This window comes from Otolemur garnettii, unplaced genomic scaffold (genome assembly GCF_000181295.1).
Source record: "Otolemur garnettii isolate 467f Iridium unplaced genomic scaffold, OtoGar3 scaffold00133, whole genome shotgun sequence".
NCBI classification, from domain to species: Eukaryota; Metazoa; Chordata; class Mammalia; order Primates; family Galagidae; genus Otolemur; species Otolemur garnettii.
In genome coordinates, this window is record NW_003852528.1 from 2,878,787 (window position 1) to 2,885,760 (window position 6,974).

Below are 6,974 nucleotides of genomic sequence, written 5' to 3' on the forward strand. Positions count from 1 at the left end.
ATATGGGGCCAGCGCCCTACTCCTTTGGGCCACAGGCACTGCCCAATTTTAGTTCTTTTAATTTTGTTGAGGTTTGATTTGTGTCCTAGGATATAATTTATTTTGGTTTATGATCTGTGGGCTCCTGAGAAAAACATATACTCATTAGTTTGGGGATGGTATCTTCTGTGTATGTCTATTAAGCCCAATTGTTCTAGGGTTGCATTTAAGTCCTTTGTATCTTTATTTAGTTTCTGTTTAAGATCTGTCCAGTTCTGTCAGAGGGGTGTTAAAGTCCCCAGACTTTGTGGTGTTGCAGGATATTATGTTGCTCAGACCAGTTAAAGTTTGTTTCATAAATCTGAGAACATTTAAATTGGGTGCATATATGTGTGTGTGTGTGTGTGTGTGTGTGTATGCTTAGAATTGAAATCTCCTCTTGTATTATTCCCTTGACCAGGATATAGTGACAATCTATGTCTTAACTTTTATTGCTTTAAATTCACTTGTATCTGAAAATAAAATTGTGACCCCTCCTTTCTTCTGATGTCCATTTACCTGAAATGCTGTTTTCCAACCCTTCTCCCCAGGTCTTATTTTGTACTTTGAGAGTGGGTGTGTTTTCTTGAAGACACTGCATAAAGATGGTGTGTGCTTTTTTATCTAGTCACCCAGCCTGTGCCTCTTCAGGGGGAATTCAAGCCATTCACATTTATTGAGAGGATTGATAAGTGCGGTGGACTTGTGAAGGTTGATTGCTGAGTTTTATCCCTTGTGCCACTGTGGAAGCCAGGTTCTGTCCTGTAGTTTCTGGTTGCTGGATGCCACTTTCTACTTTGCTGGAGGTCCACTGTGATGGTCAGGGTAGAGAACAGGTCTGAATATTTCTTGCAGAGCTGATCTTGTGATTTCCTCAATATTTGCATATCAGTCACATGTGAGTGAAAGATTTGATTTCTCCATTGAATTTAAAGATTAGTTTAGCAGGAAACAGAATCCTGGGCTGAAAAAATTGTGAAACAGTTCACGAGTTTGTGTGTAGTCCTTGCTCAGGGGCTGTGCCAATCTCCTCTGTGTTGTTTAGTACACGTGCTGCTGAAGCAAGCACAGGCCTGAATAATTAAAAATTTTTTCTAGAGAAAAGGTCTGTATTGCACAGGCTAGTGTTGAACTCCTGGCTTCAAGTGATCCTCCCACCTTGGCCTCCCAAAGTGCTAGGATTACAGGCTGAAGCTGTCATGCCTAAGCCCAGGTTATTATGTTTTAAAAGTAAGCATTATCCATCCACTACCTCCCGTCACCTGCCCTGTGTTGGGTTCTGTTCTAGGCATTCAATCAGAAATGAATGTTAATGTTAGCAACTGTGACAGCTTTTGAGATTATTGCGTATTAATGAAATCCCTAAGTTTGAGCAGTTCTCACACTCCTAAAAGTAACCTTTGCTTGGTCACAGTCTCTTACTCATCCAGCGTGAAACTATATTTAATTTGCTCATATTTTAAAATAGAACTTTATATTCAAGTGACTTTGGCTTGGAATTTTCATGTTTGTGTGTATATTGTTGTAGTTAGGTTTTTGAATCAAGGTTCTGTTTACAAATTAATCTGGGACCCTGTGTTTTTTCCTGGGCCCAAGAACAGTTTAAATCCAAGGATTGATGTGGCTCTCTGAGGTCTGGAACCTAGAGGCTGCATACCTACTCCCTGGCCTGGGCAGAAGTCAGAACCTTCCCCTGGCTTGTTTCTTCCAAGAGTGCTGCATTACAACTTCTTACTTTGCCAGAAACTTGCAAACCCAGTACCATGCCAAGCTCACGAGGTTTTGTGTTCAGGAACTGCTGACTAGTATGAGGTTGCGGTTGCGTTTACATCTTGCCTGGGGGCACATGGGTCTGGAGCAGAGCCATGGCTCTCCTGGGAGAGCCTGTCTTTGGCTATGTGACTCCTTGGGAAGCCCAGGACTCTCACTAGGGGCTCATCAGAATCCCAGACTTGTTCCCGTTTGTTTTCAGTCAAAGCATTCTTTGCTTGTCCATGGGAAATAGCCGTTGTCCACACATGATTTTCTGCAGGCCCAGTCTCTCTCCCCATAGTTTATGCTGCGGGCAGCGATCTGGAGGCTGAATTCTGGGCATGCTGGCCAGGCGACCACATCAGGGCCTGTCCTAGAAGATCCCCCATTTCACTCCAGTCTGTGCTCACATGTTTCTTCTTCACAGAGGCCTTCCTTTCCACTCAGCTGTGTTAGTCCTGTAGCTCACTCACTGTCTCCGCCCTGGCTTTCTTTTCTTTCTTTCTTTCTTTTTTTTTTATTTAGAGAGAGTGTCACTATGTCACCCTTGGCATAGTGCCATGGCATTACAGCTCACAGCAACCTCTAACTCTTGGGCTTAAGCGATTCTCTTGCCTCAGCCTCCCAAGTAGCTGGGACTACAGGTGCCCACCACAATGCCTGGCTGTTTTTTTGTTATTGTTGCCGTTGTTTGGCAGGCCCAGGCCGGGTTCAAACCCACCAGCCTGGTGCCTGTGGCTGGCGCCCTACCCAGTGAGCTATAGGCGCTGAGCCATCTACCCTGGCTTTATTTCCTCCATGGCATAAGTCATGGACTGAAACCAGGTGACTTATTTGGGGGCTGCCTGTTTGAGTGCTGGAGGGGTGAGGAGCTTAAGCAAAGCTGCCTCTTTCTGCTGCAGCTCTGGGCCATCTTCTGTGCAGGGGACGGCATGTCCCCGCCGTCTCTGTTTGTGGTGTTGCCACCGTGGGTGTTTGGGGCCTAATGGTCCATTATTTTAATTTTCCTCTGTTGTCCATCTAGTCCTTGGACTCACTTGTATGCGTAATTTTGTGAAATTTGTTTTCTGCTGAGGACCTCTGATTTCTTGGCTGCTTCTTGGTATGGGTTTGGGTATCTGTTCACCTGCCAGCTATTCAACTCAGTGGGGCTTGTGTCACCCAGTCACTGCCCTTGAGGATTAATGGCTAGTTTTAGGTGTGATTGCTTCATTTGGTATTTTCAGAACTATTAAATATGGTAAGAATTTAGAAGGCTAAATTATAAAAGTTTTGGAGCAACAGTGATAGGGAAAAATTACAGTAGTAGGCTCAGTAGAAAATGGTATTTAGAAGGCATTTACAGTAACAAATCCATTTAGTTAATGGAGAGGTAGAAATAAAAAACAAAATAATTTAAAAATCCTAATGGTCATTTCCAGAGGTGATAGTGAAAAGAGAAAAGCACTTTTAAAGCGTGTTTTTCAACTTAGACTATTTTGCTGCCACTGCCTGTGCCATGGAAAGGGTTGTAAGATGTAGAGCAAGTGAACTTTGGAACCTGTGTCCTTTGAAATTTGCTAAAGTACAACTCGAATTGTCTGCGTATTAGAACCATACAGAGAGTTTTTATGAAATACTATTGCCTGGCTCCCCGCCAGATCCATCAGGTTGATCTTTGGGTACAGTGATGGTGTTGGTTTTGTAGGAAATGCTCCCCGGGGATGTTCATGTGAAGACGGAGGTGGGTGATGCCGTCCAGCTTCTCTCTGAGCCCAGCTGCTTCCGGAGCCAACTCCATTGCCCCATTAGTCACCACCATCCCTGCCCACAAGATGAGATGATCCTAACAATATTTGAAAAGAAATAGCTGCACATACGTTTTAGTCTTTGAACTCCTGAAAAATCAAAATAATAAATGCATTATTGTTAATATATTAGAGGGGAATGAGGGGCATAAAGAAATGAGATAGAAGCATATTAAAATAACTCTGGCTTCCATGCAGACATGTTAGTTGACATTTAAATGTTGAGTGCTGTGTCCATAAAACCAGGGTGGAAAACACCAGTCCTTGCTGGCAATATCTTCTATAATGGCTTAAATTCTTTTGAGTGCTGGATACCAGTTTTATCAAAGCTCTGTTGAATCTAGTTTGATTTTTAGGACACTCTCAAAAGACGTCATCTGTCATATTTTCAGAGTGGCAACTATTTTTCTTGCCACACTATCAGGACTCAGTAGAATGCTTGATGTTTTTTCAAAATTCTCTTTCTGTAGAACTTCTGGGTTTGGCGCCTGTGGCTCAAGTGGCTAAGGCACCAGCCATGTACACCCAAGGTGGAGGGTTTGAATCCAGCCTGGGCCCACCAAACAACAATGATGGCTGCAACCAAAAAATAGCCGGGTGTTGTGGTGGGTGCCTGTGGTCCCAGCTGCTTGGGAGGCAGAGGCAGGAGACTCGCTTGAGCCCAGGAGTTGGAGGTTACTGTGAGCTGTAATGCCATGGCACTCTACCCAGGGGGACAGTTTGAGGCTCTGTCTCAAAAAAAAAGAACTTGTGGGTCAGCTGCAGTAGCTTGAGCTCAGGAGTTTATCTTCCTCCCTCTCAGATTCCCAGTGAAACTAATGGAACATAGGAATGGGGGGACCAGGGCAGCCTGCGTCCACACCCTGGAACAGGAAGAAGGAGGTGCAGTTGCCTCTGATATTTTGTTCTGATTTATGCAAAATAAATAATCTATGTTTAGAAGATGCTAGAACTAAGTTCAATTTTTAAAACTGAATGACTGAGTCTTTCCTGGACATGGCCGTTGAATAAAGAAGAAACACCAAAGAAACAACTAAATGAGATAGACACAATGTATACAGTGCACACATTGGGAAGCATTTAGTTCCAGTTGTCCTTTTTTGGCCAGAATCAACAGATAGCAACTTGATGTATATTTTTAAAGGATTACAGAATCCTAACAATCTATAGCTAGAGTGGCCTTAGAGATTTCATTTAAGAACAAACAAAAGTTAGGTAATTTGTTTCTAAAGCATGCATTTTCTTAGTAACCAATAGTGAAATAAAATATGTGCTGGAGTTGAAGGCGGATGAGGAGCTCATCATGTGATTATGACGTGTGGGGAAGCTGAGCCAGGAGGACCACCAGAGCCAGGCTGTGATGGGCAACAGGGCAAGGCTGTTCCTTTATTTTATTCTCAAAAAAAAAAAAAAAGTGTTCTAGGATTGAAAACTGTCCCCTATTAGGTAGTACATTGTGTCTATCTCATTTAGTTGTTTCTTTGGTGTTTGTTCTTTATTCAGCCTCCATGTCCAGGAAAGGCTGTCATTTCAGTTTTAAAAATTCAAGTCAGTTGTAGTACTTTTTAAACGTGGATTATTTCTTACACTTAACCAAGAATTTATTTCTAAACCAAATAAAATCACTACTCAGTCTACTTTCTCTTGCAAATAAATGACTCATACGATTTGTCCATTATGACTGAAAACTTGTAGTGGAGTAAGAATGGGAGAGAGAGGCCAGCTCTCCCGCGGCCAGCTGTCTGCATCACAGGTAATAGTGAGCGGCTGCAGATAATTCCTTTACTCTAACTACGGAACAGGTGTGAGTACTGCAACCCCGTGTAGGTATTCTGAAGCTTCCAGCCAGTACAAAAAGAAATGCAAGCTTAATTCTGGAAAGCAGCAGATAGGATGCTCGTTGTTTAAAGATAGTAACTGTCTACCAAGTAAATCAACTAAGAAATTAACTATTAGAAAAAAATTAAGCTAGCTGGCGACCAATATACAAAAGTCAGTATTTTTCTATGGGTGAGCAATAACCAGTTGGGAACAATGTGTTAAGTGCAGGTAAGGTTCCGCTCCAGAGCTGGAAACAGTGTAACTCACCATTGCCTGCTTCTATCAAGAGGTTTATAGTAACTATATTGAGAAGTGACAGAATTTTACCAAGAAATATAAAAAGATCTGGAAAAGTCAAGAAAGATGCTGTTTCTTGAAGGGAAAGTCAATATTAAAAGAAAAGTCGTTATTTGCTAATTTACAAACTTAATGCAATTCTGGTAAATACTTAGGGCACCTTTTGGAACTTGGTGAAGAACATTTGAAAGTTCATGTGAATGGATAAATACATGAGAATAATCTTTGATTAAAATGTTTGGAAGGAGCAGATTTAGGCCAATCATTTCATATTCTTAACTTGCTTTAAGTAGAGAAATGCTCCTTTTAGCCAAGAATGAGTTCTGCATTTCTCTGCTGCCTGCGTGGTTGGAGTCAATGTGATCAGTTCTCTGTGGTGTGGGGGTCACATGTTCCTCTGCTCTCTTAGGGTCTCTGGCTGGGCCCAAGAAGGAAATTGACATAAGACAGATTAACAAGAGAAAAACATCCAGATATTTTACATGTACAGGGGAGCCCCCATAGGAAGACGAAGCCCCAAGGAGCCAAGTACTTATGAACTTAGAGTGAACAAGAAGGGTGAGGGGAGTGGCCCGTGTGTACGTGGAGACTGAAGGGGGACGGGCCACCAGGGCTGCCGTGCAGGTCTCTCTTGGCCTCAATTTCTCACCCTGGCAGTAAGAACCTGTCTTTCCTTTTGGTACAGAACGATCATCTTCCACATATGGATTTCATCTCTCACTTTTAGGAAGAAAAGGAGAGATGCCCCTGCTGTTTCTTGTGTCTTTAGTGGAAAATAATCCTTATGCCAAAGTGGCATTTAGGGTGGGATGAACCACTGCCTTTCAGTGATAAGATTGTTTTAACAAATATTTCCATTGTTGAAGTCAAATGAAATATAAAGACGAATCTCAAAATATAAAATGTTTTATTTGGGAAGCAAGAATTATAACTTGGGGCTGGGCATGGTGGGAGACAATATAATGCTAGCACTCTAGGAGACCACAGTAGGAGGATTATTTTAGGTCAGGAGTTTGAGACCAGCCTCAAAATAAGACCTGTCTCTACTAAAAATAGAGAAAGTAGCGAGGCCTGCTGGCAGGCACCTATAATCCCAGCTACTCAGGGCTGAGGCAGGAGGCTCACTAGAGCCCAGGAGTTTGAGGTTGCCATGAGCTAGGCTGAGGCCATGTCACTCTAGCCTGGGTGACAGAGTAAATTATCTCAAAACAACTAGATGTTAGGCTCAGCACCTGTGGCTCAAGTGGCTAAGGCACCAGCCACATACACCTAAGGTGGCGGGTTTGAATCCAGCCAGGG

General features: G+C 42.8%; 1 protein-coding gene and 1 pseudogene across 3 annotated transcripts in view; one reads left to right on the forward strand and one right to left on the reverse strand.

The window, feature by feature from the left end:
• TRAF3IP1 (TRAF3 interacting protein 1) overlaps nucleotides 1–6,974 on the forward strand; it is a 90,480-nt gene that overhangs the window by 69,286 nt on the left and 14,220 nt on the right. The window lies entirely within an intron of this gene.
• On the reverse strand, nucleotides 988–1,087 carry LOC111727952 (annotated as a pseudogene).